At 38.3% G+C, this 14,361-nt stretch overlaps 1 protein-coding gene across 4 annotated transcripts in view; it reads left to right on the forward strand.

Moving 5' to 3' along the window:
- The window catches only part of STRN3 (striatin 3), a 105,895-nt gene that overhangs the window by 1,729 nt on the left and 89,805 nt on the right, over positions 1-14,361 (forward strand). The window lies entirely within an intron of this gene.

Here is a 14,361-nt window from a genome sequence, read left to right on the forward strand (position 1 = left end):
TGTGCCCTCAATATATATATCTTCAGTTTGATTTGGAACTAGTCGACTTTTGACTCCACAAAGTGGGTAAAGTTAAACTTTTAAAAAGTAAAACATATATTTTGACACTTTGTCAAGTCTTGAGGAAATTAATTATAAATTAACACCTGTTAGTCAATTCAGTGTTTTAGCATTGTACTTTGATATACCACCGAGCTTTTAAAAATATGGCTTAAAAAGCTTAAGTCAAAATTGTTTAAAAATATAACTTAAAAAGCTTAAGTCAAAATTGTTGTTTAACTTGTGTATAGTCTGTTTTAAAATATCTTTATGTATATACTTAATATTCTGTATGAGTCATGTATTTTTAAAAATTTTCATTGAGGTTTAGAATCACTAAATAATGCTTCACAACTCCTTGATACCATGTTTATAACCTTTTTACTGTTGTAGGAAAGCTTGAATTTAAACACTTTTCAAGCTAGCAAGTGCATTAGTCATTCATAGCCTTCACTGCTTGCTGTAAGTAGCTGAAAAATGTCTTGTGTCCAACTGGGTAAAATCTCTACAACATTGAGGACTATCTATATTGTCTGCCCTAGCCTTTACTTTCTCTTCTAGTTCTCTTCTTGACAGTAACAGAAATGTCTTTTAAGGACGATTCATTTTGCTTGCTTGCTTTCAGTTTATTTACTATTGAAATATTTAGTTCTGATAAAGCCATTCTAAACTTTCTTTGCTTATTTTAAAGAAGTTCTACAGTGTTTTTAGCCTCACTTTTTTCCCAGGGATTTTTTTATCAATTCACACTGATTCTTCTGTAATAAAATGTTCATGATTGTGTTTGTGTGTTTTTGCCCTGTATTTCTAAAATGTTTTCTTGGGCTCCTTCGTTCATAGGTCTCCAGGTTTGCTTTTAGAACATTTGCTTTACATGCCTTCAGTCTTTAGTAAGAATGATTGTGAGGTGCACATTTAAAAATGTGTGTGTTGAGTTCCTGTCGTGGCTCAGTGGTTAACGAATCCAATTAAGAACCATGAGGTTGTGGGTTCAATCCCTGGCATTGCCGTGAGCTGTGGTGTAGGTTGCAGACTCAGCTTGGATTCCGAGTTGCTGTGGCTCTGGTGTAGGCGTGGCAGTTACAGCTTAGATTAGACCCCTACCCTGGGAACCTCCATATGCCGGGGGTGTGGCCCTAGAAAAGGCAAAAAGACCAAAAAAAAAAAAAAAGAGGTACGCGTTGAATAAAAAAGTTATTGGAAGAGTTTAAGTGAAGCATGAATGGATTTAAACTATAAACTTAAATTTATTCTTGAGAAAGATAACATAGGAGTTCCTTTGTGGCTAACGAACCTGATAGTATCCATGAGGATGCAGTTTCTATCCCTGGCCCCCCTCTGTAGGTTAAGGATCCCAGTTGTCCTGAACTGCAGTGTAGGTTACAGATGTAGCTTGAACCTGGCATGGCTGTGGTGTAGGCCAGCAGCTGCAGCTCCAGTTTGACCCCCTAGCCTGAGAACATCCTTAGGCCTGGCATGTGACCCTAAAAAAAAAAAAAGGAAAGAAAGATAACATAGAAATAAGACAACGTGCATATCATTGTTGTATACAGTGTTAAGTACATTGTTCATCTATACATGTATTTAAAGCATACATTCAGTGTTAAAACTATTTAATAATGAATACAAAGAGGCTAAAGTATATCTAATTTTGATGTAAATTTTCAATATGTAATTATATTTTTCCTAGCTTTTGGAAGGATTTTAAACTTGAACTGTGCTCTGTGGTTCTCTTTTCTGTAAAAGGAATTTTGGGTAAAAGGTTTTTCTTAGGAACTTGGAATTAAACCAAAAGATGTCGTAAAGGTCTTTTTTTTTTTTTTTTTGTCTTTTTGCCATTTCTGGGGCTGATCCCATGGCATATAGAGGTTCCCAGGCTAGGGGTCAAATCGGAGCTGTAGCTGCTGGCCTACGCCAGAGCCACAGCAACACCAGATCCGAGCCGCATCTGTGACCTACACCACAGCTCACGGCAATGCTGGATCCTTAACCCACTGAGCAAGGCCAGGGATCGAACCTGCAACCTCATGGTTCCTAGTCCTATGATTTTATTACTACTCTTGAAACCACTGTGTTGTCATCTTGACATTTTTTGTAGAAATAGAATCTGACTTGTGAGCGCCCGTGGCATGCCAGGTCTAGTTAGTTTATATATTTTGGAGATATGTCCTTAGATTTTTTTTTTTTTTGTCATTAGTATGTAATAAATGCACTTACGGTATATACAAAATGCTTGTTTGTCAACTATAAAAAGATGACAGAAGTCATATTTAGAAAATACAGTCCTAGAGTTTGTATTCTAAAACTACTAATTCTCCAGCAAAAATAAACTTTTCATTAGTGTTTGTGTTTGCACACTCTGGCATACAAATTTGCTATAACGTGACAGCTATTGGCACCTAAAGACCTTAATAGGAGATATTTTTCTTAGACATAATTTGACTTCTTCATTTTTAACGGGGGGGGGGGGGGGGTCTGTTTCCTCTGTAAATCTTTTATTGTCAACATTTTCTTAGGGTTGTCTAGAATAATGATTTGCAAATCCTCTTTCCTTTTCTACAACAAGATTTCTATAAACCTACTAAGAAATTACAAAAAATAAAAACAATATAGAGATTTTTCCTAAGGTGCTCCTATTTATTTATTTATTTATTTATTTTCCCACTGTAGAGCAAGGGGGTCAGGTTATCCTTGCATGTATACATTACAATTACATTTTTTCCCCCACCATTTGTTCTGTTGCAACATGAGTATCTAGACAAAGTTCTCAATGCTATTCAGCAGGATCTCCTTGTAAATCTATTCTAAATTGTGTCTGATAAGCCCAAGCTCCCGATCCCTCCCACTCCCTCCCCCTCCCCCTCCCATCAGGCAGCCACAAGTCTCTTCTTCAAGTCCATGATTTTCTTTTCTGAGGAGATGTTCATTTGTGCTGGATATTAGATTCCAGTTATAAGTGATATGGTATTTGTCTTTGTCTTTCGGGCTCATTTCACTCAGTATGAGAGTCTCTAGTTCCATCCATGTTGCTGCAAATGTCATTATGTCATTCTTTTTTATGGCTGAGTAGTATTCCATTGTGTATATATATCACCTCTTCCGAATCCAATCATCTGTCCATGGACATTTAGGTTTTTTCCATGTCCTGGCTATTGTGAATAGTGCTGCAATGAACATGCGGGTGCATGTGTCTCTTTTAAGTAAAGTTTTGTCCGGATAGATGCCCAAGAGTGGGATTGCGGGGTCAAGGTGCTCCTTTTATTCTGAAAGTTTTAGCCTTCATAAATTTTTGCAGTTACTGGAGCTCTTGTGGTAATTGAGCGGGTTAAGAACCTGGAGTTCTCCTGGTGGAGCAGTGGAAACGAATCCAGGGATGTGGGTTCTATCCCTGGCCTCGCTCAGTGGGTTAAAGATCCAGCGTTGCTGTGAGCTATGATGTAGGTCTCAGATGCAGCTTGGATTCCACGTTGCTGTGGCTGTGGTGTAGACTGGCAGCTGAAACTCCATTTCGACCCTTAGCCTGGGAATTTCCACACGCCATGGGTTCAGCCCTTAAAAAGGCAAAGTAGAAGAACCTGATGTAATGTCCATGAGGATGGGGGTTCAATCCCTGGCCTTGCTCCCTGTATTAAGTATCTGGCATTGCCATGGCTACAGCATAAATTGCAGATGTGCCTTGGACCTTGTGTTGCTATGACTGTGGTGTAGGCCAGAAGCTGCAGCTCTGATTCAGCCCCTATCCGGGGAAGTTCCATATGCCACAAGTGTGGCCATAAAAAGAAAAAAAATTTGCTGTTAGCATAGTTTCCCTCTTTCAAATGATAATAAAAATAGAGTAAATTTTTTTTATTTGATACAATTGAATTCATAATCTTACATCATATTCTCTCTTTTTGTTTTGTTTTGTTTTGTTTGGCCATGCCATGTGGAAGTTCCTGGGCCAGAGATTGAAACCCAGCTATAGCAGGGACCCAAGCCACTGCGGTGATAATACCAGATCCCTAACTCCTTACTCCACAAGAGAACTTTCCCTGTTCTTTTTGAAGTCTTTCAAAACAAAAAGTATTGAGACCACTATACTAATACACCATACTTATCTAGATTTTTCTTCTCTGCTTTACCCTGATGTATAGTCTTTTTTGCTTTATTCTCTCCTTACGTCTGTCTAAACAGTGGTTTTTCTTTTGGTGGTTTACTTTTAAGTTCCAAGTCTTGAGGCCTTCTTACAGATCATACGCACTTAACCAACACTTTCTGCTATTGACAGTTTCTTCCTCAAAATTCTTTTTTTCTTTTGGCCTCCATTCTGTAAGTCTTTTTTTGCTTTTTAGGGCTGTACCCATGGCATATAGAAGTTCCTAGGCTAGGGGTTGAATCAGAGCTACAGCTGCTGGCCTATGCCACAGCCACAGCATTGCCAGATCCAAGCCACGTCTGCCACCTACACCACAGCTCACGGCAATGCTGGAACCCCAACCCATTTGAGCGAGGCCAGGGATTGAACCCACATCTTCATGGATGCTAGTCAGATTCTTTTCTGCTGTACCACAACGGGAACTCCTGTAATTCTTTATTTTCTTGTTGATTCACTTAACACTTTTCTTCATGTGTTTCCTCTCCTTTGTTCCCAGTTATTGTAACTTGGGCTTTTGGTTCTCATGTTTTCCAAGTGTTTGCTAATTGTTATTCCAGTTCTTTAGTATTTAGACCTTTAATCCTAAAACAACTCAGTGAGGTTGGCACAATTGGTCTCTTATGTCGTTGCTTTGTTTTGACACTAGAATATTGGGTCCCAGAGATTAAATAATCTGCCAAAGATTATGTAACTAGGATTAGCAGAGCTGGGATTTGAACCTGTGCCGGTTACCTCTAGGGACCATGTTCTTAGTTACTACTTTGACTTCCAGATGTCTCAGATATATTTCTTACTTGATGTTTAACTTTTCTACTTCAAATCCAATACATCCATTTTTCAGTTCATCTCAAATGCCTGTCTTCCCCCCACCACAAAATACATTTAACTTGCTCATTTTTCCTTATTCCCTGTTACTCTTAATGTTTAATATCATCCTTCCCATTGGTAGATGCTGAAGAGTTCAGTGGGTCCTTTTAAATTTGTTGGGTGTTTGAGTTTTATTGATCGTGTTATAACTATTCACTCAATATATTTGAGTGTTACTTTGTGCTAGGTACTGGGTATATAATGATGTGTGAAACAAGGACCTTGCTCATGGTGGAGCTTGTACTCTAAATATAATAAAATTGAGAATTCCCATTGTGGCTCAACAGGTTATGAACCTAACTAGTGTCCATGAGGGTGTGGGTTCAATCCCTGGCATCACTCAGTGGGTTAAGTATCCAGTGTTGCTGTGAGCTGTGGTGTGGGTCACAGACGAGGCTCAGATCATGCGTTGCTGTGGCATAGGCCAGCAGCTGTAGCTCTGGTTTGACCCCTAGTCTGGGAACTTTAACTGCAGGTGTGGTCCTAAATAGCAAGAAATAAAATAAAATGTGCTAAGTCAGAAATTAACAGGATCTGAGAAAATAAATGGTGATGGGAAACTTGTGTAGTGAGCTTTCACATAGACAGCTTTTTTTCTTCTGTAGGGCTGCGCATGTGGCATATGGAAGTTCCCAGGCTACGGTTTGACTGGGAGCTGCAGCTATTGGCCTACACCACAGACACCGGCCTATGCCACAGCTATAGCAACCCCAGCATCTGAGTAACATCTTTGACCTACTCTGCAGCTTTGGGCAAAGCTGGATCCTTAACCAACTGGGTGAGGCCAGGGATGGAACCCGCATCCTCACGGATACTAGTTGGATTCATTTCCGAAGAGCCACAAGGAGAATGTCAGTCTTTCTATCTCTGGGTTTACCTATTGTGGACATCTCATATAAATGCAGTCATACAATATGTGGCATTTTTTGAATGGCTTCTTTCACTTAAGATAATGTTTTCAGGGGTCGTCTATGTTGTAGCATTTAACAGTACTTTTTATTCCTTGTGAGTGAATAATACTCTAATTCTGTTGTATGGATATACTACATTTTGTTTACTCATCAGTTGGTGGGTATTTCTTCTTTTTGGCTGTTATGAAAAATGTTGTTATTAACATTTATGCACAAGTTTTAGTATAGTTGTTAATAATAGTGGTTAATACATTTAGTAGTTAATATATGTATTCAGTTCTCCTAAGTATATACACAGGAGTGGAATTGCTGGGTCATGTTCAGCCTTTTGAGGAACCTGCCAAACTGTTTTCCAAGTGACTGCACCACTTTACTTCCCACCAGCAATGCAGGAGGGTTCCAGGGCCAGCCTTACTTTTTTTTTTTTTTTTTTTTGCAACTTTGATATATTTTTATTATTAAAATTCTTTTACAAAATGCCTTTCCTTTGAATTTACTTAAATTATTATTTTTGATTGCCAGTTGTTTTCTTTCTCCTTTTGTCTCTCCCATAGACTTTATTTTTTAGAGCAATTTTATTTTTATAGCAAAGGGTAGCTGAAAGTACAGACAGTTCCCACATAACCCCTCCCCCATCAAAACCTTCCCCACAGGCAGTAGCTGTGGTTTACATTAGAGTTTACTCTCTGTCTTGTACTTTCTTTGGGGTTTGACAAATGGATAATGACGTATCCACCTTTATAGTGAACTGTTTTCACTGCCCTAAAAATCCCTGTGCTCCACCTATTCCTTCTTCCTTCACCCAAACCCCTGGTAACTACTGCTCTTTTTACTATCTTTTTACTATGGTTTTGCTTTTTCCAGAAGATCACATAATTGGAACCATACAGTGCATAGCCTTTTCAGACTGGCTTTGCCTTAGTAATGTGCATTTAAGGCTCCTCCTTAAATGTCTTTTTGTGGTTTGATTGATCTTTTCTTTTTAGTGCCGAATAATATTCTGTTGTATATATGCACCACAGTTTGTCTAGTCACCTCTTGAAGGATATTTCCACTGCTTCCAAATGTTAACAAGGCAATTGTGAGTAAATGTTTATGTACAGGTCTTTCTGTGAGTATAAGTTTTCAAGTAATTTGGGTAAGTACCAAGGAGCTTGATTGCTGGATTCTATGTTAAAAGTATGTTAAGTTTTTTTTTTGTCTTTTTGCTATTTCTTGGGCCGCTCCCGTGGCATATGGAGGTTTCCAGGCTAGGGGTCCAATCAGAGCCGTAGCCATCAGCCTATGCCAGAGCCACAGCAACGCAGGATCCGAGCCACGTCTGCAACCTACACCACAGCTCAGGGCAACGCCGGATCGTTAACCCACTGAGCAAGGGCAGGGATCAAACCCGCAACCTCATGGTTCCTAGTCGGATTCGTTAACCACTGCGCCACAACGGGAACTCCTTTTGCCCATTTTTAAACTGCATTCTCTGTATCTTGGCATTTGCTTTTGGATGGATTGATGTTGAACATTGTTTTCACTCATTTATGAGTAATTGTTCAGTAAATGGCAGTCATTTTACTTATAACAGTTATATATTTACCTTAAAAGGTACATTAATGACATAATTTAAAGGAATGACTGGAGTTCCCTTCGTGGCTCAGTGGTTAGCGAATCCGACTAGGAACCCTGAGGTTGCGAGTTCGATCCCTGGCCTTGGTCAGTGGATTAAGGATATGGCGTTGCCGTAAGCCGTGGTGTAGATTGCAGACATGGCTCAGTTCCCAAATTGCTATGGCTCTGGTGTAGGCCGGGGGCTATGGCTCCACTCGACCCCTAGCCTGGGAACCTCCATATGCCATGGGAGCGGCCCAAGAAATGGCAAAAAGACGAAAAATAAAAATAAAAAGTAAATGAAGGAATGACTAATTGTAATATCTTGACTTCGGCTGTCCTTCCAGAGAAGCTATCAAAGGTAATGATTAAATTTATTTTATCTGGAGATAATGGTAAGAGAGTGAGACCTATGATGGTTCCAAAACTTAATGAATCATCATAATTACTTGGGATACTTTAATAATAAATATTTCCACAATCTCACCCTGCTCATTGTGATTCACTAGTCTTAGGTGGAATCTGTTTTCCAAAAGTATAGCTAATGATTCTGATTTATCAACGAAGTTTGGAATCCTGTATGATCAGTGTTTCTTAATGATTTGGTATAATCCAGTTCTCCAGCCTATTTCTCTTGAACATTATTATTCCTCTTACTGACATTTTATTTTATTTTATTGTTGATATTTTACACTTCAGCAGTACATCATTCCCTTTTGTGCACTCACAGTGGTGTGCACTGTGTGTACTTACATTATTGCAGTATATTTTCACTTTCTGCTTTCCAGTACTATGGAAGCCACTTGTTAATAGGAACTTACTGGTTAATATGCTATGAATTTTTTTTTTCCAATTCAGTTGGAACACATTGTTTGATTACATAGATTAAAGTGTTATGTGACCATAAAAAGAACTATTAATAATAACACCTGTTAATATTTATTAACATTTAATGAATTCTTTCTGTATGTTGGGAATCATTCCAACTTTCATACTATCCCTAAATCATTGGTAAAAATTATTTCCATTATAGAGGGAAGGAAACACTAACAAGAGGTTAAATGACTTACTTAACATTAAATAGTAAATACGTAGTGAAGCCAGGTGCTGCAGAGCTACTTTTGACCAGTTATGCTATCTTAAGGTAATACCTATGCCTGGTATTCTTTGGGACCAGCTAAGTGATAAAGAACTATGAACAAGTGACTATTTAATAGGCTCCTTGTCCCGAGATTTAAAAAGGCTATATAACTAAAGCAATTACAAATGTGTTGCAAAATTTTAGATCTTCTTTAGATAGACTTTGTGAAAAAATTTTAAAATTCTAATTAAAGGGAGTTCCTGTAGTGGCTCAGTGGTTAACGAATCCAACTAGGAACCATGAGGTTTTGGGTTCGCTCCCTGGCCTCCCTCAGCAGGTTAACAATCCGGCATTGCCATGAGCTGTGGTGTAGGTCACAGATGCGGCTCGGATCCTGTGTTGCTCTGGCTCTGGTGTAGTCTGATGGCTACAGCTCCAATTAGACCCCTAGCCTGGGAACCTCCATATGCCATGGGTGTGGCTCTAACAAGACAGAAATACAAAAAAAAAAAAAAGGAGTGAGAAAGATAAACCAAGGAAAGGAAGTAGAATGAAAGGAGATGGTTGGATGTGAAGAGGAATAAAGACAATGACTGAGAAACAATGAGTGATACGCATTAGCAGTTGTCTCAGATAAAACTATTTCAGAATGGCCTAGAGTAACATTTATGGCTTTTTGCCAGAGCTTTGAAAGGTAATCCAGGGAGTTGTCGTGGCTCAGTGGTTCAGTGGTTAATCCGACTAGAAACCATGAGGTTGCGGGTTCAATCCCTGGCCTCGCTCAGTGGGTTAAGGATCCTGCATTGCTGTGAGCTGTGGTGTAGCTTGGATCCTGCGTTGCTGTGCTTGTAGTGTAGGCTGGCAGCTACAGCTCCAAATCGACCCCTAGCCTGGGAACCTCCATGTGCCTCGGGTGTGACCTTAAAAAGACAAAAAAATAAAAAATATAATAAAATGAAAAGTGATTGGGACTTTATAAGCTTATACTAAAAAAGAGGGTGGGAATAGAGATGGAGATTCTAGAAAGTCTGTAATTATGAGCTTTTACTACTTTGTATATATCACTGCATTCTGGTCATTTTCTTAGTAGTGAATGTAATTTTAGACTTTGTTTATTGTCCCCTTAAGATTGTTGTAAGTTCTTTGAGAGGAAGGACCTGTGTTTTTTTTCTTTTCATTTTAACCTCATGTATACCTAATGTGACAGTAAAGGGTCTGGCACACAGCTAGGTGTTTGCTAAATATTTGTGGGGTTTTTTTTAAATGATTTTTATTTGTTTCTGTTGTAGCTGGTTCACAGCCAATTTTCTACTGTACATTAAGGTGACCCAGTTACACATACATGTATACATTCCTTTTTCTCACATTATCATGTTACCTCGTAAGTGACTAGATATAGTTCCCAGTACTATACAGCAGCATCTCATTGCTTATCCATTCCAAAGGCAATAGTTAACATCTGTTAATCCCAAATTCCTAGTCCATCCCACTCCTTCCCTCTTCCCCTTGGCAACCACAAGTCTGTTCTCCATGACTATGATTTTCTTTTCTGTGGAAAGGTTCATTTGTGTTGTATATTAGATTCCAGATATAAGTGATTATTTGGTATTTGTCTTTCTCTTTCTGACTTCACTTAGTATGAGAGTCTCTAGTTCCATCCATGTTGCTGCAAGTGGCATTACTTTGTCCTTTTTTATGGCTGAGTAGTGTTCCATTGTGTATATATACCATGTCGTCTTAATCCATTCATCTGTCTGTGGACATGTGGGTTGTTTCCATGTCTTGGCTATTGTGAATAGTGCTGCAGTGAACATATGGGTGCATGTGTCTTTTTCAAGGAAAGTTTTGTTGGGGTATATGCCCAAGAGTGGGGTTGCTGGGACATATGGTAGTTCTGTATATGGTTTTCTAAGGTACCTCCATACTGTTTTCCACAGAGATTGTACAATTTATATTCCCACCAACAGTGCTGGAGGGTTCACTTTTCTCCACACCCTCTCCAGCATTTGCTGTTTGTGAACTTAACTAATGATGGCTGTTGTATCTGGTGTGAGGTAGTACCTCATTGTAGTTTTGATTTGCATTTCTCTGATAATTTGTGATGTTGATCCTTTTTTCATGTGCTTATTGGCCATCTGTATATCTTCTTTGGAAAAATGTCTATTCAGGTCTTTTGCACATTTTTCAATTGGGTTGTTGGCTTTTTTGCTGTTGAGTTGTATAAGTTGTTTGTATATTCTAGAGATTAAGCCCTTGTCAGTTGCATCATTTGAAACTGTTTTCTCCCGTTCTGTAAGTTGTCTTTTTGTTTTCTTTTTGGTTTTCTTTGCTGTGCAAAAGCTTGTCAGTTTGATTTAGGTCCCCTTAATTTATTTTTGCTTTTATTTCTGTTGCTTTGGGAGACTCACCTGAGAAAACATTTATAAGGTTGATGTCAAAGAATGTTTTGCCTATGTTCTCTTCTAGGAGTGTGATGGTGTCTTGTCTTTCGTTTAAGTCTTTAAACCATTTTAAGTTTATTTTTGTGTGTGGTGTGAAGGGTGTGTTCCAGTTTCATTGATTTACATGTGACTGTCCAGTTTTCCTAGCACCACTAAATATTCGTTAAGTAAGTGAAGTTGCTGAGGACATTCCATTAAGCAGGTAGATATGAGAAGCTGAATTGTAGTTTTTATAGTACATATAGGGATAAATGCCCACAAAATAGAGATAACATCAGTAGTAAATTACTGCTCTTCCCTCACCCCCTCATTGATGTTGGAATAAAACCAAACTTTGTTTTTTGTTATAAAGTATTCAGAATGCCTTATTCCTGTTTCCCCCTCCTGGGAAATGAAATGTAAGAGAAATCACAACTTCACTTAAAATGAATCTGTGCTTGGGATTAATGCATGGGTGTAGGGTACAGGTGGGGTTGCTTTTTCCTCTTAAATTATAATGAATGATTTTAACGCAGGTTGTTAATTGACTAGGCATTGCTTATGATAAACTGAAAATAAAATAATTCCATATTATGTTCTAAGTTAGCTGTGTTAAAAGTATATTGAACAACTGAGCACAAATGTTCTAAAATACCTTTGTGATTTCTTCTTGATGGGGTAATCAGAAACTTTTCTGTTTTCCTTATTTTTTAAAAAAAAAAGACCCAGCAAACATAAAGTAGGTATTTTCTTTTTTTGAAACTGGTGTTTCAAAAGTGGATTGTTTCTTTTTGTGTTTGTGTTTTTAGGGCCTCACGTGTGGCATGTGGAAGTTCCCAGGCTAGGGGTCGAATTGGAGCCATGGCTACTGGCCTACGCCACAGCTACATCAGATCTGAACCTCATGTAAGACCTACGTTGCAGTTTTGCAGGCACGCCAGATCCTTAACCTATTGAGCGAGGCCAGGGATCTAACCAGCATCCTCGTGGATGCTAGTCAGGTTCTTAACCCACTGAGCCACAACAGGAACTCCAAAAGTGTATTGTTTCTTTATGCATATATATAAAGAGAGGAGAAAAAGAGACACACACACGGGTAGACAGACAGACACCTTTGAAACATACTTTATTGGAGTTGCTGCTGTGATGCAATGGGTTCTTTGGCCTCTGCAGCTCAGGGATGCAGGTTCAATCCCCTGAGCAGCAGTGTGGGTTAAGGATCCAGCATTGCTGTACCTGTGGTAGGTTCTAACTGTGGCTCTGATCTGATCCCTTGCCTGGGAACGCCATAGGCCACAGGGTGGACAAAAAAGAAAAGGAAAAAAAAAGAAAGAAAAGGAAAAAAAAATTTATCCTAAAACAGGAAGTTGAATTTAGTTTTTTAATGAATTCATATACTACTTTATCTTTTCCCCATTTCCTTTTTTTTAAAAAAAAGATTTCTTTAGAAACTTCCAAGTACAGTTTTTTACTCATGAATATGTTTATAATGTTTAAAATTTTTGTTTTGTGATTGGATTTAGTTGCTTTTATTTTTAAAGTTTACATTAGTTTTCAATTCTTAGTTATTATTAGTCATTTATATTAAAATTAAGCTACAGGAAAGTCTAAAGTAGTGACTTTTGGGTAATCTTAATCTTCTAGGAACAGTACTGCTTTTGGGGTGTATATGTTTTCAGAACTTTTTCTGTGCAGTAGTCCCCCTTTATCCACAGGGACTATGTTCGAAGACCTCCAATTGATGCCTGCAACCATGGATAGTACCTAACCTTATGTATACTCTGAGAGTTTATCACACATCTTACATCTCCTTTTACTGTACTGCCATATATGTAATAAAATTAAATTGTTAGCATTTACATTATTGTGACCATATAAAATTTTTGTGAGTCAAGGAGTGTAATAGTTTGTGTGATATAATTTGTGAGTCAAAAAGTATAGTGAGTAGTCTTCTGTACAATTTCTCTTGTTTTTCTTGGCATTATTTGCCTCTTTTTTTTGTTTGCTTAGTTTGCTCTTGCTAATTTTCCGAAAGGTGTTACATATCCGTCAAGATTTTTAAATACTCAGGCACATCACTTTATATGTTAGTTCTGCCTGTTGTGTGGAAGGTGCGGAGTGAGGAGGACTTAACTTGCAGAACTGTTGTTTTCCTTGCTGTTATCTAAAGTTGTTCCTTTTTTTTGGCCTTTTCAGGGCCGCACCCACTGCATATGGAAGTTCCTAGGCTAGGGGTCCAGTCAGAGCTGTAACTGCTGGCCTATGCCACAGCTAAGTAGGATCCAAGCTTCTTCTGCGACCTACACCACAGCTCACAGCAACCCCTGATACTTAACCCACTGAGTGAGGCCAGGGATGGAAACCGCAACCTCATGGTTCCTGGTTGGATTCATTTCTGCTGCGCCACAACAGGAACTCCTAGAGTTGTTCTTAAGACTGGTGTTATTCTGAAACTTCTGTCCTCTGTTCAAAAAGGAAATCCTCCCTCCTTTGTTTTCCTAAACTGGCTCCCATTCTACCTCCAGTCTGGCTTATTTAATCCTGTTTGGTTGAAATATATTATCTAGTTGGTTTTCTTCTTTAAAAAATTTTATTGGAGTGCAGTAGATTTACAGTGTTATATTAGTTTCAGGTATGCAGGAAAGTGATTATTATATATATATGTATATCCATTCTTTTTTCAGATTCTTTTCCCATATAGGTTTTTAGAGAATATTGAATAGAATTCCATGTGCTGTGCACTAGGTCCTTGTTGGTTATCTGTTGTAGGTACTGTGTTAATTCCAAACTCCTGATTTGTCCCTTTCTCCCACATTTCCCCTTTTGTAACCCTGAATTTGTTTTTGAGATCTGTGAGTCTGTTTGTGTTTTGTAAATTCATTTGTATCTGTTTTTTGTTTTGTTTCATTTTTGGCTACACATATGGAAGTTCCTAGGCCAGGGATTAAATCCAAGCTTCTGCTGTGATGTATGCCACAGCTTCTGCAATGCTGGATCCTTAACCCACTGCACCATGGTGGGAGCTCCTGTATCAATGTTTTAATTAGATTCCATTTTTAATTAATTAATGCATGTAAGTGATATCATATATTTGTCTTTTTCTCTGACATAGTATGATAATTTCTGGGTCCATCCATGTTGTTATAAATGGCATTATTTTGTTCTTTTTTTGACTAATATTCCATGGTACATTTGTACCACATTTTCTTTATCCATTCCTCTATCAGTGAATATTTCGGTTGCTTCTATGTCTTGGCTGTTGTAAGTAGTGCTGCAATGAACATTGAGGTACATGTATCTTTTTCTAGT

The sequence above is a fragment of the Phacochoerus africanus genome, chromosome 9, assembly GCF_016906955.1.
Source record: "Phacochoerus africanus isolate WHEZ1 chromosome 9, ROS_Pafr_v1, whole genome shotgun sequence".
Taxonomy (NCBI): Eukaryota; Metazoa; Chordata; class Mammalia; order Artiodactyla; family Suidae; genus Phacochoerus; species Phacochoerus africanus.